The 26,570-nt window shown below is 36.4% G+C and overlaps 1 long non-coding RNA gene across 23 annotated transcripts in view; it reads right to left on the bottom strand.

Moving 5' to 3' along the window:
- Positions 1-26,570, bottom strand: part of Gm33228 — a 395,277-nt gene that overhangs the window by 65,027 nt on the left and 303,680 nt on the right. For 22 of the 23 annotated variants that reach the window (XR_877236.3, XR_003952589.1, XR_877240.3 and 19 more), the window contains 3 exons: positions 7,533-7,654; positions 6,849-7,012; positions 5,929-6,003 (listed from right to left, as the gene is read on the bottom strand). This is a non-coding gene — a long non-coding RNA (predicted gene, 33228). The remainder of the gene's footprint in view (positions 1-5,928; positions 6,004-6,848; positions 7,013-7,532; positions 7,655-26,570) is intronic. The other variant, XR_877250.2, reaches the window with a different exon arrangement.

Genomic DNA, 26,570 nt, shown 5'->3' with positions numbered 1-26,570 from the left:
TGAAAGGACCCAGATGTAGCTGTCTCTTGTGAGACTATGCCGGGGCCTAGCAAACACAGAAGTGGATGCTCACAGTCAGCTAATGGATGGATCATAGGGCTCCCAATGGAGGAGCTAGAGAAAGTAGCCAAGGAGCTAAAGGGATCTGCAACCCTATAGGTGGAACAACATTATGAACTAACCAGTACCCCGGAGCTCTTGACTCTAGCTGCATATATATCAAAAGATGGCCTAGTCAGCCATCACTGGAAAGAGAGGCCCATTGGACTTGCAAACTTTATATGCCCCAGTACAGGGGAACACCAGGGCCAAAAAGGGGGAGTGGGTGGGCAGGGGAGTGGGGGTGGGTGGATATGGGGGACTTTTGGTATAGCATTGGAAATGTAAATGAGTTAAATACCTAATAAAAAATGGAAAAAAAAAAAAGAATTATAGATAGCTGAGTTACACCCATACACAAGTATTTAAATGGCCTAGGGGGAAAGGTGGACTATACATTAGACTAGAATAGGAACTATGACAGGGGCATGAAGCCCTTGACCCTGGCTTCTAAGATTAAGTGGACCTTAGGTGGAGCTGTTTTTGATCCCAGTTGTTAAACATTAAATTTTATCCCAGTTGGTACCTGCCAGTCCTTCCATGCTTGCATTCCTGTTTTATGTAAGAATCCAGTAACCAATTTGTACCTTGCCGGTGTGTAACCCAACTTTCCTATTTTCTTCTGAATAAAAAGTTTGATGCTCAATTTGACAAATTACATTCAAATCCATCACTCTCTCATGTCTTTGTCTGTCTGTCAGTTCCCACCGACTCTATGCCCATCTGTCTGAACCCCTGATTCCCATGGGTTGAGGGGGGCTGATTAGGTCTGGTCCATGGCAGTCCTTTATCCACTTGGACTTGAACTTTGTACACAGAGATAGCAATGGATCGAATGGATCGATTTGCATTCTTCTAAACCATTTGTTGAACATGCTGTCTTTTTTTTTTTTTTTTTCCTGGAAAAGAGCGGAAGTTCTCTTATTTTTGAGAATGTGTTTCCCCTATCCTTAGTTTTCCACTTCTTTTGGTTTCATGTTTCTCTATCACTATATTACACACCATTATTCATTTGTATACATTCTTGAGTGGTTGGCAATTTGAAACTAATGTGACTAAAATCATTATGAGCTTCATTATGTAATTCATGTATAGAATAATGCTTTTGTTCCTCTTGAATAAGTAGGATAGAGGCTGCTGGCCATGCATAAATCTATGTTTATCTTTATAACAAGGGAGAAGCCCATGCTTTTAAGATGTTATATTAATTATAGCTCTACCAACGATATCTGACAGTGTTAGCATCTCAATATCCTTGTTTAAATTACCAAACTTTTAAATTTCATTTCCTAAGGCCAACAGTTTCGATGGTTAATCCTTATTTAGTCCATAAGTATAAATTTCAGTATTGTTATTATGATTCACTCAAAATATCATTTAATTTCTCTTATCTCATATTTCAATTATGGGTTGTTTTAGAAACATATTCCTTAATTTCATAATATTTGTATATTTTCTATACAACTGCTCTCATTAATTTTTAAATTTAGTGCTATTTTCCAGAAAACATACTTTAAAAGATTTCAATTCCTTGACAGTAATGCACTTTGCTAGAAACTAAATTACTACACTTTACCTGAATATCTATGCTCAGTAGAAAATAATGTGTATTCTGTAGCTATCAAGTGGAGTAAGATAATTTATTAATTTGAATAAAACACTGTTGCTTACATAATCCATAAGTATGTAATGTTAACTACTGAAAGGATATGTTAACACTCACCTGCGATTACATTTCTAAGTACTTACAATCTTTTAAAAATTCATCCTATTTATTTATTTTTAAATTTCCTTTTATAGACAATGTGTATTTTATATCTACATCCAACCTAGTGGTTTAATTTTCCACTTTAAGTATTACTACTCATTTTGGGGTCTTCTTTTCTTTTTCTTTTTTTTTTTCTCTCTCTGATTTGGTGGTCTTTTATTTTGTTAATTCACTAGTTTTAATATTCTGTTTTATATGATTTTAAAGTATGTTGTTTGTCATTCTTATTTTTACTGTTGCTTTAAAATTGAAATCTGTATCCTTGACGTATCAGCTTTTCCTTAGTATTTTCATATTACCAGAGAACTCCTAAATCTGATAAACAGCTTCAGTGAAGTAGCTGGATATAAAATTAACTCAAACAAGTCAATGGCCTTTCTCTACACAAAGGATAAACAGGCTGAGAAAGAAATTAGGGAAACAACACCCTTCACAATAGTCACAAATAATATAAAATACCTTGATGTGACTCTAACTAAGGAAGTGAAAGATCTGTATGATAAGAACTTCAAGTCTTTGAAGAAAGAAATCAAAGATCTCAGAACATGGAAAGATCTCCCATGCTCATAGATTGGCAGGATCAATATAGTAAAAATGGCTTTCTTGCCAAAAGCAATCTATAGATTCAATGCAATCCCCATCAAAATTCCAACTCAATTCTTCAACAAATTAGAAACGGCAATTTGCAAATTCATCTGGAATAACAAAAAACCTAGGATAGCAAAAACTCTTCTCAAGGATAAAAGAACCTCTGGTGGAATCACTATGCCGGACCTAAAACTGTACTACAGAGCAATTATGATCAAAACTGCATGGTACTGGTATAGTGACAGACAAGTAGACCAATGGAACAGAATTGAAGACCCAGAAATGAACCCACACACCTATGGTCACTTGATCTTTGACAAGAGAGCTAAAACCATCCAGTGGAATAAAGACAACATTTTCAATAATTGGTGCTGGCACAACTGGCTGTTATCATGTAGAAGAATGTGAATTGATCCATTCCTATCTCCTTGTACTAAGGCCAAATCTAAGTAGCAGGTCTCATAATATATAACCACTGTGGACTTTGCAAGCATAGTACTGTCTATTTCTGTCTTTTATAGCTACCAGTTTATACTGTAACATTGCAATATCATCCTTACTTTCATTCGTCCTTCTAAAAAAAACAAGAAAAGTTGTAAAATTATGTACATGAATGCCTGCATTAATCACTTTACACCTTTCATTTCTTTTTGTGGACCCAGACTTCCATTAAAACTACTTTCATTCAATGGGACAAAATTCATCTTTATATTAACAAATATGGCAATTCATTTTCTCAAACTTACTTCATACGCAACATCTTTATTTGTCTTTATTTTTATTTTTGAGATTGAGAATATAGTATCATATATAAATTTGCATAATATATAATAATATAATATAAACTCATGAGATTTTGAGATTATAATACAATTATATATTTCTCCTTTCCCTTTCCTCCCTGAAATTCCTCCCATATATTCCTCCTTAATATCTTTCATAGCCACAGATAATTTTTACATGGCTACATCATTCTCAGTCTGTGTGCTGTTACTTGTTTCTATATATTCAGGGATGACCATTTGATAGTGAAGTTATGTGCACTTCTTTGTGGAAGGCTATTATCATTCTGCTCTTATAATTCCTTAGTTCCCCATGGCTCTTTGTGTAGGGTTAAGGCTTCTTGATTTCCTTCCATCCATTGTGGCATGTGTTTTGTTGCTTTGTGTTTGTGTAGCTCACATTTAGGTAGTCACACTGGCTTATGAGTGTAGCTTCTGACATTTTAAAAATTGTTTTCAGTTTACACATGTGTGTTTTTCTTAGGTGTGGAGATGGACATGTGAATATCTGGTATCCACAGAGACAAGAAGAGGGTGTTGGATACCCTGCAGCTGGAGTACAGACAACTGTGAGCTACCATGTAGGTACTGGAAACTGAAGCCAGATCCTCTGGAAGAGCAGCAAGTGCTTTTATTTACTGTGCCATTTCTCTAGACCCTGATTCTGATGCTTTTAAGGATCTTAACATTATGTACAAATTCTTAGCATATTCTCTGTCGTTTTTCTTTCTGTTATAAAAGATTGAGCATTATATTGTCTTCTATTCATCATTGCTTCTGATGAAAATTCACCCACCTTCCCTATTGACCCATTGTGTTTAAGGTGCTATTTTTGCCAACATTGAATAAGCCACTTTGACTAGACCGTCCACTGGTAGAGTGTAGTGTAGTTCAGTAGAATGTGGTGTAGTGTAATACATTGCCATTTAGTTTCCCATAGACTTTTCTTATCATTGCAAACTACTGATTATTACCCCAGACCTTTTGTAGGCTAGCAGAACAACAAGGTAATAAATACCTGAATGCTTCTCAAATGAATTTTATAGATGCTTCAGATTACAGAATTGCTAAGCACAATCTGTCACAATAATCTCTGACCTTAAAACAGATTATAGATTTTTTAAACAAACTTAAGCCTCATGTCCTCAAAATTTGTTATCAGAATGCAGACTATTACATAGTAGTACATATAATTTGCTATGAAAAAAATCAAGAAAGTATAAAAGTAAATGGTGAAAAACAAAACTACATTGGAAGTCATGGCATTTAAACAAAATCTTAAAAGATAATCGATGGTTCTATTTTAAAAATTGGAAGTAATAGCCTCAATTTAAGAAATCACATCAGGGTGCTTTCATAAAACACAATTATACTACCTAAAACCAAAATTGAAGATCGGGGGAAAATAAAAAGATGAGAAGTCTACCTAAGGGAATCTTACTGAGAAATTTAAATCTGCGGTGCCTTAAATGAGAGACAGCAATGACCCCACCAACATGCAGCAGGTGATAACCTTTAGCTTGGCAAATAAAGAGCACTAGCAGACTTCCAACCATTAACCAAATGCAGAGCTTCTTATCTGTCTAATGCAACATAGCCTGGATGTCAGGTTACATTAAGATGCCTTGGGTTACGATGACATAAAGAGTTCAACATAATGAAACATGACACTAAGAAATATGGGCATCGATCTGCACCGCTAATTTAAACACGCACTGGGTTTTGCCTTGATCTGTTTTTATGTCCTCAACCAGGAAATGACACGTGGATAATAGGTATTGTCTGATTTGTCATTCCCAGGACAGGGTGCAGAGCCGAGTTTTTTTTTTTTTTTTTTTCATTATTGACACCTCCTTGGTATTGACAAAAGGGTTATCATAGTCTTTTTCTCATAGACTCTTGCCAAATACTCATAACTTACATAGATGAGAATGACATCAGTCTAAAGCAGTCTTCAGAACCATTATATTCCAACCACACCTTCCTCACACTTCAGTCTGGATTAGACATAAACTTAATTCCTTTACACAATTAATGAATTATGGGTGGAGCAATATGCTGGAACATGGACACAGAAAGGACCAAGACCCAGAATTATATTGTCAAGAAATGTTATCACATGCAGGCATAAACAGTGTTTATTTTGTACAGTGTTGTTAAACTTGTAGCATAGACTGAACTGATTAGAATTGTGAGCCTTCCATCCACTCTGCACTGGATGAACACTGTTTTATACATTAGATGGAGAGTTAAAGAATTACATAGCCCAAGGGGGAGAAAATAAATAATCAAGTGCTATTTTTCTTTAGGCTATCATCATTCAAATTATATTAGATACTCCATTCTGCATTAAGTATAAATAGGTTTCACATTTATTTCTGTGGGATAAAGACCCAAAACTATGACTAAGTAGAGAATTGACCCATAGTAAGTGAAGACTCAAAGTTGCAAAATATGACTCTGTTATTAAAGTATATTTCCAGAATACAAAAAAGACTGGGTCTCAGCAGGAAACAAATTCTAAACTATAGATAATAATTATAAACTAAAATCTACTTGAATCTTCATTAGAAAGAATGAGTACATGCAAGAACAGAAAAAGCAAAGGGGATTATTTGAGACTTGCAAGGAGTTATTAAAATAGCTATATAAATCAGTTTATCAATAATTTTCTTAGTGCTGCTGACTTACCGTGTTTAACAACTATCTGCCCACTTCAAGGTCATGAACATACTTTTCTTCTAATCAGCATTTTTGTTTTTCACCCTAGTGAAAAAACAGCGTAAAATCAATATTTGAAGTATGAATGGTCATTTCTCAAAATAATTTTTAAGTTTCTCAAAATAATCAAGAGAACAGACCAATGAACTAGTACACAAAAGATATGAACAAGTGCATCTCCAAAATGGACATCAAAATGCTATTTTGTTGCAAGTATTTCAGTAAGCATGATATCAAGATTTATCACGGGAATAGTGATTGAAACCTCTGGATGGATAAGACTACGCACATGGAAAGAAAAATTTCAACTCTTGTCAGTTTCAAAGTTTGACAACGATTTGAAGGAAATAAGATGCTATTTTAATAGACAGGATTGCAAAGCCTTGTAATCACATCAAAAATCACTTTAGTGATCTGTTTTAAAGCTGTAACTTATTAATCAAGAGTCCCATTTATAAATACCTACTCAATAAAAATGAATAGTGATGTCTACCTAAGATATATAGAAGACTATTCATCACAGATTTATTCAGGGTAACCAAGCTGGAAACAATCAACATATGAATGAACTCTAAGTAAAATGTTTTGTTTTTTCTGTTTTGTCTTTAATGTCAGGGATAGAGAGATAACTCAGAGGTTAAAGCACAGGTATGGCTCTTGCAGAAGACCTGAGTTCAGTTCCTATAATCACACAGCTCCAGTGCACCAAAAAAAAAAAAAAAAACAAAAAAACAAAAAAACAAAAAAACAAAAAAACAAAAAACCTCTTCTGGAAAAAGAAGGCATATTTTATTTCTGTGCATATACCCACAGACAGATATGCACATAATTGAAAATTAAAAATAAATCTTTAAAAGTGTGATATATTTGAAGCATAAATTGCTACATACCTGTGAGTGAAAATGAGTGAAATACCCACACAACAGTACAGTTGAGATGTATGAGCGTTAGATGGATCAAAAGAAGTCAAACAATACAAAGTGTGTTACGCTGAGGAGGCCACCACTGCTCTGTCATTTTATCCATTTCCTTTGTTTAAACAACATTCCCAATCCTATGACATAATACAAAATAGTGTGACTATTTCATAGGAGAATGTCAGACTCATTGTGGTTCAAGTGGGCCATCTGCAAAGCTATAGACAAAGTGCTAACAGGGGATAGGTGTCTACGTAAAGACTCAATAGACAGAGAATCCACTTCTACTTTTATTCAAGCTGTTGATGTGTTCCTTTCATCCTCCCTACCCAACCCAGAACCCCATCAACCTCCTAGTGGTACTTGGAGTTGAAACGTGGTAAGCAAGTACTTTGCCACTGAGACATCCTTCCATGTCCAAATTCATTTCCTTACAGTTATAAGATTAAAATTCTAGGCCTGCCCCTTGGTGGTTGGCTATAGGATACTCTACACTACAGAAAGCTCTCTGGAACTATGTGTCTCCTAGTCTTCAATGCAGGTTGCTTTAACAAGCCAAGAAAATAGAAAGATGGGAGTGTGCAAACAACACTGTGGAGAATTGTAACTTGAAGATGAGTCATGAGACACATCCATGGGCATTGTGTCAAATGTTACCTATGGGTCAAGATGAAAACCACCAATTTCCATTGGATTGGGCATTGACATATTGCTGGCTTGATTAAAAGCAGACTCAATCGTGATGTAAACAAAGTCTGGCTGAAGAGAAGTCAGTAAGTCTGGGGAAGAGAAAAGGAAGAATATATAGTTAAGTCGTCATCATTTCTGTAGGACAGTTTCAGTTACAGAAAAGTGGAGCGAGTCTACTACCCCACAACCTCATAAAGCTTTCCCTATCAGCAACACCATTGGCTTAGAGAGAAAACTCACTAGGATGGGCATAGAAGTAGATTTTTTAAATGGATAGACTTAATTAGCTATGCATAATAAACAAAGTTAACCTTTAGTTTAGAAACTAAAAGTATCATTTAAATTAATAATTAGAAGGGAGGGTTGTTCAGGAAGAAATATGCCATGCTAAAACTGACAGGATTTTCAGAACAAATGACTAATATATAATTAGAAAGGAAAATTTAAGATGGATCTGTCATGAATTGACATATTAAAATGACAGTAAATCTTTACAACATGGAGGTTTTGAACAATGAAGTAAAAATATTTATTTGATCGGCATTGGTATAATTCTGCCTTGTAAAATAAGTAAAAATACAATAAATTTTCAATGGCATTCCAAACATGTTTAACTTTATGATATACAAATGAAAATAACTATTATAAAGCCTCAAATACTCAACATCATTAATTCCATATTGATTGATGATGATGGCCAGACATGTTGCCACACAGGAACAAAGTGTTTAAAAAAAAAAGAGAGAGAGTTCAAATTCCTTTAAAGAGTGCCAAATTACTTGTCAATTAAGAAGAAGGAAAACAATAGAAATTATAACATGTTTAAAAACTAACACTTAACTATGAAGGTATTAATTAAAAATAATGATTGAAATTGAATGAATTAAGTTTCAATTCAAATCCTTGTTAACCAAAGTAAGAAACTGAAAGTCGAAAGAAATAACATTGATAAGATCAGAAATTAATGAAACAATTGGCTGCTGTTTCATAATGTTTATAATTAAGCAGAAAAAACAAAGAAGCAATAAAGAGAATCAACAACTTTTTTAAAGAAAGTGTTTCTTTAGAAGAAAATTAAAAAGTGAAATAACTTGAACAAATAAGAAATAAATATTTAAATAGACAAAAATAATTAAAAGGCAACATTGCTAATTAATAAGAGAGTTAATCAACAGATATATGAAATTAAAACAATAATAGGCTAGTTTAAAAATATTTTGAATAACAGGCACATAAACTAAAATCCAAGCATTATTTATTCACAAAATAATAATAATAAAAAATAATAGTTAAAATGTTATAACAATGAACACAAAGTATAAAAGACAGAAAGTACACAGCAACCAAGGAAAAATAAATTGTGCATAAATTGCTTTGAAGAAGCCAAAAAGAGTAAAGGGGCTATTTTTTAAAAATATTATCCTAAAACAAACCAGGGACATTTGAAAAGTTAAGCTGTATATTAACTTCTTTATTAGAATGGATATAAAGCATCAACAACACAAATTTTTAAAACTTCGAATTTGATGTGAATTTTAAAATGTTATATCATTAGCCAGTAATATGTAAAAGGTTAAAAATTATCTTCAAATCTTAAATGTGAAAGTATTAATATATTCATAGTTTAATGAAAAAAAAAAGTCTAACCAAGTCCCAATAGAAAATCCATGAGTTTATTCATTTGGGAAAACACTTATGGCTAACTGGGTTAATGAGAGCTGTCCTTAACTTGATAAATATTGTTTATCAAAGGCATACCACTTGCAAATAACTTAAGTTATGAAGGTTTAGATTAAATTTCATTAATGCTAGAGTAAATTAGTGAAGCATGTTTTTGTGTTTCTATTCAACATTGTAGACCAGGCCAACTCATTACAGTAAGGACAAATGACAGGGCTTCTAAGTCTGATGGCAAACAAAAAGCTGCCTCTTACACAATGAATGAATGAGCACAAAAAGAGTATAGACTGAGCTGCTGTGGTAGTCTTACCTGCAATCCCAGCATTTGGGAGGTAGATAGAGATTAGCAAGTTTAAGATCATCTTTAGCTACACACTAGGATATAAGCCAGCCTGAGTTACATGAGACCCTATCTTTAAAAAAAATTGATAATATCAATATTAAACTCTATTGTTATAGTTGGAAACACTAAGGACAGAATTAAGCCACAGTAAGAAAGCAGCCTGGAGCAACAGTCCCACATTGCTGTCACTGGCCTAGGATCACAGCAGTAGCCAGGGAGGTACTCCCCTCCATGTACTAGCATAGTAAGACTAGCAGAGAGATACTGCCTGGGCTAAGACGTGCATCTGGGGGGTAGATAAACTGTGGCTGGAGATGCAGCAGGGTGACCAGGCTGTGCAGACATAAGCAGAATCATAACATGGGAACCCAAGGCTAGACAGCATCTGAAGGGAATATCTTGAAAAGATATCACACATACCCTGGGCCATGACATATGTGTTGAACAGTCTTTCCCAGGATCAGAATGAATTCAACAGCCAGGCAGAGATCAAGAGATTATTAAGCAGCATAAAAGAGGGCTTAAATCTTTACCTCAAAGCCTCAAAACAAAACATCATTAGGTTGTTTGAATCATACTAGAATCCCACTTCTTCCCTGTAAGACACTGAGTAAGGAGGCATATATATATATATATATATATATATATATATATATCAGTAAGAAATATTGACTATGATTATAGTATCAATTTTTTTATTTTACTTAGAATTTTGTGCTTTACCTGAGGATTTATTTTATTTTATTTTTTGTTGTTGTTGTTTCAAATTATTTCTCCGTGGAATAGGCTTTTAAGATAGATTTTCCTTTGCAGCCACTCAATCAGTGTGTGTATTTGGGGGTGGGAGAGTTCTTGTGAGATTGCAACAAGCTCATAGCTCCTTAGTATTGGAGAATAATGAAAATGAGATGGCTGGAATGCCAGAGAAAGATTTCTTCACCAAACTAGAAAATGGTACATTTATACAATGGAGTACAACTCAACTATTAAAAAGAATGAATTTATGAAATTCCTAGGCAAATAGTTGGACCTGGAGGGCATTATCCTGAGTGAGGTAACCCAATCACAAAAGAACTCAAATGATATGTACTCACTGATAACTGGATATTATCTCAGAAACTTAGAATACCTAAGATATAAGTTACAATTTGCAAAACACATGAAACTCAAGAAGAACAAAGACCAAAGTGTGGATACTTTGCCTCTTCTTAGAATTGGGAACAAAACACCCATGGAAGGAGTTACAGAGACAAAGTTTGGAGCTGAGACAAAAAGATGGACCATCTAGAGACTGCCATATCCAGGGATCCATCCCATAATCAGCCTCCAAACGCTGACATCATTGCATATGCAAGATTTTGCTGAAAGGACCCGGATAAAGCTGTCTCTTGTGAGACGATGCTGGGCCTAGCAAACACATAAATGGATTCTCACAGTCAGCTATTGGATGGATCACAGGGCCCCCAATGGAGGAGCTAGAGAAAGTACCGAAGGAACTAAAGGGATCTGCAACCCTATAGGTGGAACAACATTATGAACTAACCAGTAACCAGGAGCTCTTGACTCTAGCTGCATATGTATCAAAAAATGGCCTAGTCGGCCATCACTGGAAAGAGAGGCCCATTGGACTTGCAAGCTTTATATGCCCCAGTACAGGGGAACGCCAGGGCCAAAAAGGGGGAGTGGGTGGGTAGGGGTTTGGGGGAGAGGCTATGGGGGACTTTTGGGATAGCATTGGAAATGTAAATGAGGAAAACACCTAATTAAAAAATATATCTGTTAAATAAAAAACAAAACAACAACAACAAAAAAAAAAAAGAAAAAGAAAATAGCTCTAAACTTTGGATTTTAACATCGAACACCCCAAATCGTCAAACCAACCTAGGTAGGAAGAGCTTACTAGAGGTATCACAGTAGCTGATTTTAAATTCTACAACATGATCAAAGTAACAAAGCCAGCATGGAAGCTGGCACAGAAACAAATATGTACACTAAGGGGACTCAATTGAAGACCCAGAAAAACTTACACAGGTACAGCCACCAAATTTTGGGAAGAGTATCCAAGTCATACATTGGAAAATAGCCTTTAAAAAAATTCTAGTAAAACTGAATATTCACACTTATCAGAATGAAATGAGATTAATATCTCGCATTGCACACACACACACACACACACACACACACACACACACACATACATGTGTGTCCACACAGTCATATGAGCTTATGTTAAAACAACGTAAGACCTGAAATTACAAGAGAACAATAACATAGAAAATTACTTCACAATATAGGCATAGCTAAGGATCTTTAGAAAAGATTAGAATGCCATCAGAAATTAATCCCAAGAATTGACTAACTAGATCATCTGAAATCAAAATGGAAAGGAATCTATCAGAAACAGATACAGAGAGAGACAGAGATGGGGTAGGGAGGCAGACTGTGCTTTAAGATGTATAAAGCCCACTCCCATTGACACATCCCCTCCAACAAGCCATACTTTCTAATCCTTTCCAAACAGTTTCACAAACTGGTGACAAAGCATTCAAATATATTATTCTATAGAGGTCATTTTCATTCACCACCAGTTCCCTTTTAACTTTCTTTAATTTTCTACATAGATAATTATGAAATGTAAAATAAAGGCAATATCTTTCAAATCCTTACGTCTCCTTTCCTTTCCTTTTTCTTTTTGCTATTCTTTTAAACAGAACTGGATGGTGATAGCTCCTTTTTCTCTCAATTCAATGACAATGACTTACAGTTTCTCCCCAACATAATATTGCCATAGGTGTAAAAAGTTTAATTCCACTGTCATTGTTCATGCTTAAAATTGAAAACAGGCTTCTAATTTATTCAGTTCTTTCCTTAATTTATTGAGTTGATCTTGTAGAGATTTTACTCTAACTTTTAATGTGAAGAATTGCCACGATATTTTATAACTACACTATTTCCACATCTTATGACAACATTTTTGTGGTTGCTTTTTCAAGTGTTGTGACAGTAAGAGCTAGCTTTATACACTGGCCAGTCTGATTTCCTAATATTATATTTGAGGTGCACATGTATATTTTAGCCTCATACATTTTCTGTCTCATGCTGTGTTCATCCAGTGTTAAATTTACATTAGCCACCTAAAATGAGTTTAGTATCTCTTTTTAAAATTAGTTTGCTTATTTACTTTAAATCCCGATCCGAGCTTCTCCTCCCTCCTTCCAATTCCACTCTCTCTTCTCCCCTCCTTATATGCCTCCTCCCTTTGTCCTCAGAGAAGGGGAGGCCTCCAATGGATATCAATTCACCTTGGCACCTGATGTTGCAGTGTTTCTCTTCTTTGTCCACTCTTTCTCTATATAAGTTACTTTTATGTAATAGGTATGGAGTATTTTGGCAATATATTTCCCATGTATGTGCTTGTTTCATAGTTAAATGAAATTTTGTTACTTAATACATAACACACTCTTTCTTGTCGAGACTTTTGCCAACAATTTATGTATATAAAAGTATTCATTTTTGTTCAATTCTTAAGCCAGATTTCAGATTGGTTAGAATAAGAAACTCATATCACACATATATAAAACATGGTATATATGCTCTTATGTGGATTAAACTTCATTTGTGTATTTTCCAGTATTCTCAGGACCAGAAACATTTCTTTCTGTGAAACACATCAAGTTTGGTGAATTCTCTTATCTATGTTCTTCCATCTCATCAGTTTATGATTGTACCTCCAATCTTCCTATTTGTTTTACTTTTTTATTCCCAAATTTGGGTGTCAAGAACATTGACATCATGTCCCATTTTGATATCTGCATACCATGTTATAGATTTCAGACTTTCTCCTATGTTAATTACTATGAAAAATTAATTGAAAGAAACTGTTTACAATGGGAAGGATGGTTTGAAATCATATTTGCACATTGTAACAAAGTACACACACTTGTTGGACCTGCCTTGTCCCTGGCAGTGGAAGCTTATACCACAACTGTTTCTCATCTATTAGATCTTGAAGTGAAGAATAAAACCAGAAGAAGAGCAGGGTATAATCCTTAAGTAGCCTTCAGAGTAGACTGTCATTCAGCTATACGCCATGTCCCACATTTCCCCTACCCTCCACAGCACCAGCGCTGACAGTCAACTGTTCATATACATGAGTTTAGGGGATATTTTACACTCAAACCAAAATACCCATTTAGGGCAGGATCCTTCTGGTGTGCCATATGCACCCGTGAGCTGAGGCAGTTCCACAGACCACTGTGGACGGTCCTGCCAGAGGAGATCTGGTCTCTCAGGAATACTAACACAGGCTTACAGACCCACAAGAGGAACAAGCTCCAGTTAGAGAAAGCAAGAACATCTAACACCAGAGATTAAACAGTTGGGGAAAGGCAAACACATGAATCTTACCAGCAGAAACCAAGATTACTTGGCACCATCAGAACCCAGTTCTCCCACCACAGCAAGTCCTGGATTCCCCCAACACACTGGAAAAGCAAGATGTGGATGTAAAAATCATATCTCATGATGCTGATAAAAAATTTTAAGAAGGACACAAATAACTCCCTTAAAGAAATACAGGAGAACACAGCTAAACAGGTATAAGCGCTTAAGGAGGAAATACAAAATCCTTTAAAGTATTACAGGAAATCATATCCAAACAGGTGAAGGGATTGAACAAACCATCCAGGACCTAAAAATGGATGTAGAAACAATAAAGAAATCACAAAGGGAGACAACTCTGGAGATAGAAAACCCACGAAAGAGATCAGGAACCATACATGCAAGCATCACCAACAGAATACAAGAGATAGAAGAGAGAATCTCAGGTGCAGAAGATACCATAGAAAACACTGACACAACAGTCAAAGAAAATGCAAAATGCAAAAAGATCCTAACTTAAAACATCCAGGACCCAATGAGAAGGCCAAACCTAAGGATAACAGGTATAGAAAAGAGTGAAGATTCCCAAGTTAAAGGGTCAGTAAATAACTTCAACAAACTTTTAAAAGAAAATGTCCCTAACCTAAAGAAAGAGATGTCCATGAACATACAAGAAGCCTACAGAACACCAAGTCAGAAAAGAAATCCCCATTGTCACATAATAATCAAAACACCAAATGCACAAAACAAAGAAAGAATATTAAAATCATGAAGGAAGAAAGGTCAAGTAACATATAAAGGCAGACCTCAGCTCCTTGGGTTCTTTCTTTAGCTCTTTCATTGGGGACCCTGTGCTCATCCCAATGGTAGGCTGTGAAGATCCACCTCTGTATTTGTTAGGCACTGGTGGAGCCTCTCAGGAGACAGCTATAACAGGCTTCTGTCAGTAAGCACTTGTTGGCATCTGCAATAATGTCTGGGTTTGGTGGTTGTTTATGGGATGGATTCTCAAGTGGGGCAGTCTCTGGATGGTTTTTCCTTCCAGTCTCTGCTCTGAACTTTGTCTCTGTAACTCCTTCCATGGGTATTTTGTTCCCCCTTCTAAGAAGGATCAAAGTATCCACATGTTGGTCTTCCTTCTTTTTTTCACTCCTTTCCATTCACAGAAGATTTGACTAAAAGCTTTTTATAAGACCTAAATATACACCCAATTTATATATTTAATTTTGGTAACTACCAAGAAATAAATTATGAAGAAAAGCATTTTGAGACCTGTCTCAGGAAAGAGTAAAACAAACAAACAAACAACAACAACAACAAAAATCTCACTTCCACGGGAGAGAAAAGTCACTCTAAAAGAGAATGTTGAAATTTTAGCAGCAAACTTTGATTAGAATCTGCAGATGGTAGAAGATAGCAGGACCACAAGGACCTGAAGGTTCATGTTTGTTTGTTTGTTTTCTGCCTGTTCAAAATATAACATGACACTGTATTCCAGGCCAGCCTGGCTTTGAATTTGTGGCAATCTTCCTGTTTAAACCTCTCAGGGCCTGGATTACATGAATGTACCACATCTGGACTAAACTTCATCCCTGAAGCATATTTATGATGAATTTAGAAAAAAAAACTTAATAAAGGAAATTTTTACAAGTAAATGTAACAAAAATTTGTACAGTGAAGCTAAAATAAATGCATTGACCTTAAGTGACTATGTTACCAACCATTTCTATAGAAAATGATACATTTCTTTTGTTAAATTGTTTACCGAAAAGACAGATCTTTCTCCACTGAAAATCTTTTATACCTTTGTCAGATATTAAATGGTCATATTTTATGCAGCTATTTGTTTAATTTATTTTTACCACTTACCAATATTTTGACTGTGTGAGCAATGTATCATAGTATTTTAATTATCAGAAATTAATATTAAATCTTTAAATATGGTAGTGTAACTAATCTAGCTATTGTTCTTCTAATTGTTTTAACTATTTTAACATTGTATTTTTATACATTTTATGATTATACTGTCATTATCTTGATAAGATATTGTTGCATGTAATTTTAAAAGCACTCTACACCTTCCCCGGAGCTCGGCCTTTGCTCCTGGCTTCGAGTGATGCTCCTGGCAGCCCAAGCTATCTCTTTCCTGGGAGCTTGAGCCTTCCTCTGACCTCTCCCCATTTAGCTCCAAAATCGGCTGCCACTGGCCTCATTTCTAATTTGTCTGTTCCTCCTGGTTAGCTTTGCCAAGTCACCAACAACCACCCGGCTGTCTTCTTTCTCCTCCTGCCCACCTTAGTCCCACAGGTAGAAAACACTAGATAGCTTTATTGCTTTAAAACAAACCAGATAACTCAATAGCTAGGTGAAAAATGTTTTGCCCTAATCTTATCAACTAGCTCCCTCCATCCTCTTTGGCTCCTACTAGTGGTGGAGGCTACAAACTCTAGGTGCCCACAAGACTGCAGCTTCCACATACAAAGCCTAGTTTGAATCCTCTTTCTCTGCATCCCTTTTCTTCTTCCTGGGACCCAGAAGTCCCACCTTTTTCCCTTCGCCCAGCAATTGGCTTCCACCTCCTTTATTGACACAATCAATAACCAATTAAAATGCTTCCCTCTACAAAATAACCAAGGCAGATTTTGATAAATATTGGTATAATTGATGTCTTTATAATTTCAAACCTCTGGCCTATGCTCAAATCATTTTTCTATTTAATTATGTCTATCAACACTAGTATATTGCATTAGGTTTTCATTACTTTACCTTCAGAGCCTGTACTAGTTGTTGTTACATTTACTTATAAAGATTTCCTTTACTGCCAGGCACGATGACTCATTCTTATCCTCATAGCACTCAGGAGGCTGAAGCAGGAGGACCACTGTGAGATTTCAACAACATGGGCTACAGTGTAAGACCTCAACTCAAACAAAACAAACAACAAAATAATTTCTTTTGTTGATTGCTCTAAATAAAACTTACTATTTAAATGTCAGGATCTATTCACATGTTGCTGATGCATACAAATTTAATTTGTTAGCATGTGAACCAATATGTAGGTATTGTATACCTTTGTTAATCTTAAAATTTTTCAATGTTTTGTGGGTTGTTCTTGAGATTTTTCTAGATTGACAATTATATCATCTGCTAATCATAGCAATTGCTTCCTCCTGTACCCTTAGTAGTCATTGTTACTCTTAGACCCTGTGTAGATTACTCTTTATCTCTCTCCTCCATTCTTGTGTCTCTCCACTCTGTGTGTGTGTGTGTGTGCACGTGCACGCCTGTGTGCCTTTGTGTCTGTGTGTCTATATGCCTATGTACCAGTTTGTCTTTGTACCAGTGTGTCTGTGTGTCTAAGTCTTTGTGTGCCTGAATGCCTTTGTGTCTGTTTGATCCTGTGACTGTGTGCCTGTGTGTTTTTGTTGCTGTATGTCTGTGTGCCTGTGTGTCTGTGTGCCAGTGTGCCTTTGTGCATGTGTGTCTGTGAGTTTGTATGCCTGTGTGTGTACATGTCTGTGTGCCTGCGTGTCTGTGTGCCAGTGTGCCTTTGTGCATGTGTGTCTGTGAGTTTGTGTGCCTGTGTGTCTGCATTTCTGTGTACCTCTGTGTCTGTGTTCCTGTTTGCCTGTGTACCTATATGTCTGTATGTCTGTGTGCCTGTGTGTCCTTGTACCTGCAATAGAAAACATTCCAAATATGATAATGAGTAAGACAGATAAGGTAAATATCCTCTGGCTCCAAGTCTTAAAGATAAATCACTTAATTTTCATCATTGAGATAAAGTAATCTGTAGGATTCTTATAACGTCACTTTATTCAAGTAAAGATGGTTTCTTCTACACTTGTGCATATGGGGTTGTTTATCAGGTTGATGGTTATATATGCTTATTTTCTACAGCAATTGCAATGCCAATGTGCTACTTCCTTACAATGTTAGTGTAGTGTATTACACTGATTAGTTTGGAAATAATAAACCATTTTTGCTTTCTTGATATAAAAACATTAGTCATTGTTAACATTCCTTCTAGGCTCCACCCAATAGTTACCTAGCAACAAGCCAGATAAACCTGGATTCCTACAAAAGGGACTTGTTTGACCCATTCTCTTTCTCTCTTACTCTCTTACTCTTGTACACGTTTACCCTCCCTGACCCCTTCTCTTTTTCTCCCTTGTTCCCCTCTCTTTCTCTATTTCTATCCTTCTCTGCCTCTACTCCTTTCTCAACTCCCCTTCCCAGGCCTCAAATAAACTCTACTCTACACTATACCTGTCATATGGCTGATATCTCAGGGGGAAGGGATACCTCAGCATGCTCCTGCCAAGGTACCTTGCCAACCTCAACATACCTGCCTCTACAAAGATATCTTTGGCTCCCTTTTCATAAAACACAACAGTCATGATGCTTTTATGTATTTGTGCAGATATTCTGCCAACTGGGTTACGTCATATGTTCTTATGCATTGTGATTCTCATGTTTCTCAAAGATTGAACAGTATTGGTCTTCTTTCCTTGGACACTCTGTGACATTGCCAAATGTTACTGTACATACTAATGTACATTCTTTCTAAAATGTATGTGTCTTTTTCTTCCACACTGACACTTCAAACTTTTTATTAGTTACTCCTAACATTAGGTTCCCAGGTCACATAACCCTAGTTTGGTCCCTTTGAAAACCTATAATGTTTATCTCATAACATGGGTTCAGAATTATACAGTGGAACATAGATTGAAATACTATAACATTAAAGTTACGCAAAGTGATCATTAATGAAAAAATTCACAAAATGTGACATGATTCTTCAACTGAATATTATGAAAGCAAAAAGAACCAGTTGATAGACAGACGATCATACAAAGACATGATTCATAGATAATTCATAGACGACAGACCTCACAATCATGCTACCTTTAAAATTTTATAAACATAAAGCAAAATGTCTTGTCCTTCTGTAAATTTCAAAATGAACACAGAGCTATAAATTGCATGGTTTGTGGATTTATCCTTACAGATGGATATTTGTAGAGGAAAGACGCATAAGTACACAGTGAGCGGACGCACAGCTTGTAGGACACACTTTGTACAAAAAGTGACACTGGCAAGGATGTCAAGTGGAAACAAATGATACTTCTATACTGCACATTGATTTCTTTGTATTTGTGTATTTAAAGCATATAAAAGGGAATTATATACTGCAAAGAGACATTGCTTCCGTGTCTTGTGCTTTTAATTGTCTCAGAAATAATCACAACAAAGAAATAATTCACCTTCTCTTAGACAAGACCAAGAAGTAGTATATAAGGTTTTTAATGTAGAACATCTGGTACACCAAGAGGAATACCGACTTAGTCTTAAACAGAAGGAAAATTATTTCTGTGTCTTCTTATTCAAGTCACTCTGTCTTTTATCTTTCTAGGCTTTCCTCCAGACAGAGTTATGAAGTGTGGTGAGTCTGCATTCCACTCAGCACACATAGACAGAAAGGTATTATACCCCAAGCACCAGCAATAAAGTGTTTTATGGAGCCCAGGGCCTAAAACTCTTTGCATCTATAATTCTTTTCTCTGTCCAGAGGAGATAACAGGACATGTCCTGATAGCTTTGTTGTGAGAATCCAGTGTGACAAAGAAGTGTTTGGACAAACAAAAGATCTACATCAGTGATTCTCAAAAGCAATCAATTTGCCACTTCTTTCTGTCTCCCCACATCCCAGAAACATTTGGTAAGGTCTGGAGACGTGGAGATGTTTTCCTGTTGTCAATACTGTGAGGCAGCATCACTAGCATCAACTGAGTAAGTGTCATGGCTGCTGTGAAACATCTTGCGATGCTAAAGACAGCCTTGCATTATACTGTGGACCACTGGCTAGACCATAATGATAGCAGTTCTGGGGCTGAGGTTAGAAAGCCCTTACAGGCAAATGTAAGACCTTATATAATTGAGTAAATTGTCTTTCAATAAATCTTAAGCTACTCATCTTTGGCAAAATACATAATTAAAAAATAAAAGCATTAATTAAAAATACTCATTCCCAGGTTACCCATATTGGATTATAGATGTTTTCTATCACTCTAAAATTAATACCTGATAAGAAGGAACTAGACCTAGCTCTCTGCCTTCACATTTGTAGCAGATATGCAGATTGGTCTTCATGGGGGATCCTCTAACAATTAGAGTGAGAACTGACCTTCAGAGTGTATTGCCTTCCATTGGATCACCTTCCCCTACCTGAACTGCCTGGCTTGGTCTCAGTGGGAGAAGTGGTGCTTAGATCTGCCAGGCCCAGATGTCACAGGATGGGGTGATACCCAAGGGGGCTTACCCTTCTCTGAGAGGGGATAACGGGGAAGGTATTTGTAAGGGCGGGACTGGAAGGAGAGAAAGAAAGGGGCTGTGTTTTAGATGTATTGTGAGTAAAAAGTAAATCACAAAGAAAAAAAGAAAGGTAATGAGAAAAATTAAAAAGACAGGAAGGAATTTAATGGGAGATGGGTTTGTCAAGTTTGAGTGTGTACATTCTGTCATGGCAGATGGAAACCATGGCAGCAGGTGGTTCTATGACAGCTGGTTCACCTCTCTGGGGACCAGTAAACAGAGAGAGCAAACTGTGAGATGTAAGCTGGCCTAGGTTGTAATGCCTAAGACCTCCATTCTCAAAAACACACTTATTCCAACTAGGCTCCATTTCTCAAAGTTCTACAACCTCTTTTAAATGTTTAATTTCTACTTTATGTGTGTGAGTGTTTTACCTGTGTTTCTGTACATGAATCGCAGGTACACCAAGTGAGCACAGAGGTCAGAAGAGGTCCTTGGCTTCCCTGGAATTGGAGCTTAGGATGATTATGAACTGGTTCTGGGAAGTGAACTGTGATCCTTTGCAAGAGAGAGCAGTATGTGCTCTTAAGCACTGTTCAATCTTTCAGTCCTTCCTTGGCATCTCAAAACAGTATCACCAGCTGAGGACTGTGTGTTCTATCATATACCAGCCTATGGGGCACATTTCACATTGTAACTGTGATGTTCACCAAAGCTGGAGAGTGTGGGGAGTTCTTCCTCTGTGAAAAAGGCTAGTTCCCAGGCAAAGAAAACTCGCTAAACTCGATGTCTTCTATTTTCTAGTGAATGAAATTCACTTTCTCTAACAAAATAAAACATAATTCTATTTTCCTTCAGAGGGTTTCTTGACATTTAATCAAGACAATGATATCCCAACTGCAGCTCTCAGATGTATGCCTAGAGTTTTCTTCAGACAGTTCACACTATCTTGGGACATCTACTGGTCCTTGGGTTGCTAACTGAGCAGTTTGCCTCTATCTGTTTTAGGTCCAGGTCACTTGGAGATTATTTTAAGATCATTGGCTTGATTAAACTTCAGAAAGCTCTCTGATGGAAAACAGAATCATGCTTTATTTTGTTGGAGAAAGTGAGTTATGTTCATTAGGGTCAAAAAGCAGTTGGGGTTCTCAGAACATGTGAATTTTTCTATTAAAAAATTTGGCCACTACATGCACTGAATTGGGGTAAATGACTAATATAAATGGGGAAATAGAAAGTGTTTGGGACAACAAAAATGTTACACTAACCTTTCATTTCTAAAAGTATATTTGCAGCTGTGTGTCTACTCTCTGGAAAAAAACAGAGTAGAAGTCAAGTTTAAGAGTTTGCCCACAGTGATTAAATTAGGTCAGGCCATGATGAATCCAGACAATCAGATGCTCATACCAACCACCATGACCATCTGGTAAATGACTTCCTCAGGTTGACTGCTTCACTGTCAGCAGGAGGCAAGGGTCCTCTGCTCTGTGTGGTTCACCCTACACAAATATTTAACTGGAGCACGAAGATCAGAAACTTAACGAAGGAAGGGATACAGTCAATTTCTGTTTTCAAAATTAGTGGGCCTTGGTTTGCTGTCTGAGGGTTGATAAGTGTTTAAGCCAAATTATGTAGATTCCTAAAACTGTACATGGTCATTTTTAATTCACACACAGTATTGGAATACAGCTACTTAAATCTGCTAGCTTTATAAATAGCTGTGGATTATTCCAAATTTCTTTGAAGTGTTTTTTTTTTTTTTCTTGGAAAATTGAGATGTAAGGAAATGTTTTTCATTATGGCCAAAGTATGTTCCCAAAGAACCATATATTGTACATGTCTCTGAAATACAAGGCAATTACACTGCAGCATTCTGCTGACAGCTGAGCATGCTTTGCTTTTGAAACACCAATCATCCCACTTTGGACTTAGACAAGAGGGAGATAATTTCAGCAATTTCATTGCAAAAAGTTTTAAAATTGTGTTGTGTTTTACACAACAGCTTTCCTGGATAAACTTGAAGATGTTTGACAAAGAGTTTACCTAATCCCACAAGGTGGGAAAAAAAAATCTCTTTAGGAAAAAAAAAACTGTAAGAGAAAGAAAAGGTATATATTCTTAGATTTGAGGCACAAAAGACAAAAGCACATTTAATATGAAAGAAATAAAGAGATACTAACCAAAAATAAGTACAACTAGAAATCACCAAGCATTAACAGAATTTCTCTGGTTTTTCTCACATTTATTTGCTAAAATTCACCCAAGGAGAACAACACACTGAAGCAAGTTGCTTCGCCAGATCCCTTTTGCTCTTGAATCCAAGCATAAACTGCCCCCTGCAAGTATGGTCTCCTAAAGTGTGCCGGAAAGTCACAAGTGTTGGCATTGCCTCTAGGAAAGGATTGGTTCCTTCTTGGTTCCTAATCTTCCTTCAAAAATGTAATATATATATATATATATATATATATATATATATATATATCACTTTATAGATGTTTCTTGTTGAAAAAGGAAATTTTACTGAGTTTGTATCTAAATATTTCTACATATCAAAAAGTTGTTGTTTATATTTACTGTGTCAAAATTCAAGGAAAACTTCTTTGTTACGATATCTGGAAAGATTGAGAGGAAGTTCTCCAATGATTGTTAGACATAATTATCCTAACATATTTTGGATGTATTTATTGAAGCAGGTGTGGGGTGTGCAATGTGTCTACCACAATGCACCCTTGGAAGACAGAGGACAACTTGGAGGAACCAATTTTCAGGTTTTTTTTTTCTTGTACTTTATGAGTTTAAGAGATTAAATATAGGTCCTCAGGCATAGCACAAAATACATGTTGAGCCATGTCTTCAGACATCAATTTAAGTTTTACAAAGACTCTTCCTTGTATTTTGAATATGTAGTATAATCCCAAAGTTTTACTCATTGAATCCTTGATTTATCACAAGGCTGTCTTTACCAATAGAAAGTGAATGCATTTGTGATCTGATGGCATCATGAGACTTGGAAGGTATTGACAGTATGCCCTGAAAATCCCTAGTCCCCTTTTCTGTTGACTCTCTGTTACTTGGAGTGAGTGACTTTACTCATGCCCCTAGCTATGATGTCTACATCACCACATACACATAAGAAATTGAGCCAAGTGACCATGAACCAAACCTCTGATGTTATAAACCAAGATAAGTGATTCTTCTCATAAGTGTTTTCATAGATACTTTGTCCAGAAATTTAAAAAGAGCAAAGTTACCCTTGCACATATATATTCATTACTGATCACAAACACTGCAATAGAATCAAAATCGAAGACACTGTGACCTTCATCTGATTTGATTTGAGGACTCTTGGAGAAAACAGACCCGTAGGTATACTGGTTCCACTGAAGAATAAGCAACATCTTGGCCAAATGTACCATGGAATCAGAGTACCATATTGACTACTTTTAAAGGATGGTCAATATAGAGTAGGTTAGAGGAGTTTGATGAAGATTAGTTTTAAGGAAAAGTAATGAAAAAACTATAGTTTATGGCAAAAATTGAAGGGAGTGGTGGAGAAGGTGCTATTACAGAAACAGATGTGGAAAGAAATGGTATATGTAACAGGAATGTAATAATGGTTAGAAGCAGTTGATATGAAATGAGTGAATGATTCAGTGCCTTGCCCAATGTTTGGGTTTAGAACCAAAGTCAACTGGAAACATATACCTAGACCATGATGAGTTTTGTCACCTTGGGCAGATCACCAATCTGATCTGACAAATGGCAGGCTCTTACTTGGGTACTTAGACCTTCGGGGCTTTTAAAATAGAAATGAGGTTGAGAGTCTATTTTCAGCCAAGTTTCAAAACACTAGATGAGAGATAATCAAATTCGCAGTCATAGGGCTATTTGGTCTAGTATTTCTTTCCTCTGCATGGGAATAATAGGAACATTAAGTAGATAGTAAATTTAATCATTGCATTCTTAGTCAATAATCTGGTGGCAGTCAGGTGGGTCTCCAATGAAATAGCATGGAAAAAACAGACAACTACTATATAATACAATCCACCAGCTAATTAAAGCCCTCTAAACATGGAGGCGACAGGGAAAGACGAAGTTCTTATAGATGACTTTGACAACACCATTTGTCAGACAAGATTAGTGACTTAATAATCCAGTCTCCATAAACTTGACCAAAAAAAGGACTATTCTCAAAATATTGAAAATAGCTCTCTCGGTTTATTGGAAAGCTGGGAAAAATTTCTAAAATTTAATGCCAATATTGAATGATGAATGATTGACTCTAAGACATGATGTCATATAAAGGAAAAATCATGGAATTGTTCTTGATATGTTAGCAAATGAATAAGAGAGTGATTCTTCTCAAAAACATGACCAAGTATAGTCAATGATAACTGACAGGTTAAGGGACCTTCTGTCAAGCCTGAGGACATGAGTGCAATTCCCAAGACGAACATGGTAGAAGGGGAGAAACAAGTTCCATAGTCTGATGATGTGACCAGATGCTGTGGTAGATGTATGCTTTTTGCAAGCAAGCATGCAAACAAACAGACAAATTTATGGCCTAATAGGAAGTTACTTCCTCCTCTTGCAAAAATCCTTATGCTTTAATGCTATCTTGAATTCCCTTTTGTATATTCTTCAAGTTCCCTTCAAGTCAGGGACAGACACAAAGGTTATACTTTCCTATATATTACACATCAGAGAATATGAGGGCAGTGGCAATAACAGACTAGAATCAGATATTTTTCCTACTTCTTCAATACAATGAAAGAAATGCGCTAAAGAAAACACAGGTAAACAAGACTTCCTCTTTTAACCAGTGACTGAGCCACTATAAGATAGTAAAAACAAATAGTACTTGAGGTACAACTGTAACCCTGGGTATGAGTATTCTGGTACCAAATGAAGTAGTAACAGCCTAAAACCCAATAGTCAGGTTCTGAATTAAACAAGAGAGCTGAGTAGTACTCCACAATGTAAATCTACCACATTTTCTGTATCCATTTTTCTGTTGAGGAACATCTGGATTGTTTTCAGCTTCAGGCTATGATAAGTAAGGCTGCTATAAACATAGTAGAGCATGTGTCCTTGTTATATATTAAAGCATCTTTTGAGTATATGACAAATAGTGGTATAGATGAGTCTTAAGATAGAAATATTTCCAATTTTCTGGTGAACTAACAGATAGATTTCCAAATTGGTTTAACCAGCTTGCAGTCCCACCAGCAATGGAGAGGTGTTCCTCTTACTCCTTTGCCAGCATCTGCTGTCACCTGAGTTTTTGATCTTAGCCATTCTGATTAGTGTGAGGTAGAATCTCAAGACTGTTTTGATTTGCATTTCCCTAAGGACTAAGGACTAACATCCTTAGGGATGTTGAACATTTCTTTAATTGCTTCTCAGCCATTCAGGATTCCTCAGCTGAGAATTCTTTGTTTAGCTCTGTACTCGATTTTTAATAAGGTTATTTACACAATGAAATACTACTCAGCTACTAAAAACAATGGCTTCATGAAATGTGAAGGCAAACGGATGGAACTAGAAAATAGCATACTGAGTGAGGTAACACAGACACAAAAGAACACTCATGGTATGTACTGACTGATAAATGGATATTAGCCCAAAAGCTCAGAATTCCCATGATACAACCCACAAACCATATGGAGCTAAAGAAGGCAGATCAAAGTGTAGATGTTTCAATCCTACATAGACAGGGAACAAAATAATCACAGGAGGTAGAGGCAAGGAGGGACCTGGGAGAGAGAGAGAGGAGGGAAGGAAAAAGAAGGGCAGGATAAGTTATTGGAAGGAACAGGAGAGAAGTACAGAGGGCCAAGAAATCAATAGTTATATGTAGCTGTGGGGGATGGAAAACTGGGGATAACCACTAGAAAGTCCCAGATGCCAGGGAGACTCCCCAAACCCAGTGGTGTTGATTTTAGCTGAAATATGAAACAAAGGGGAGATAGAACCTTTAGAGACCATCTCCAGTAGATAGGCACAGTCCCCAGTTGAGGGATGGGGACACATACGGAGCTCAAAAATCTTAACCCAGAAATATTCCTGCCCAAGGGAAAGTTAGGGACAAAAAATAGAACAGAGACTGAAGGAAAGGCCACCCATAGACAGCTCCACCTAGGTATCCATCCCATCTGCAGACACCAAACCCATACACTATGCTGATGCCAAGAAGCGCTTGTTGACAGGAGCCTGGTATGGCTGTTCCCTTGGAGTCTCTACCATCACCTGACCAATACAGATGCAGATACTCACAGCAACCATTG

This window comes from Mus musculus, chromosome 18 (assembly GCF_000001635.26).
Source record: "Mus musculus strain C57BL/6J chromosome 18, GRCm38.p6 C57BL/6J".
In the NCBI taxonomy this organism is placed as follows: domain Eukaryota; kingdom Metazoa; phylum Chordata; class Mammalia; order Rodentia; family Muridae; genus Mus; species Mus musculus.
This window is presented reverse-complemented; position numbering and strand designations above follow the sequence as displayed.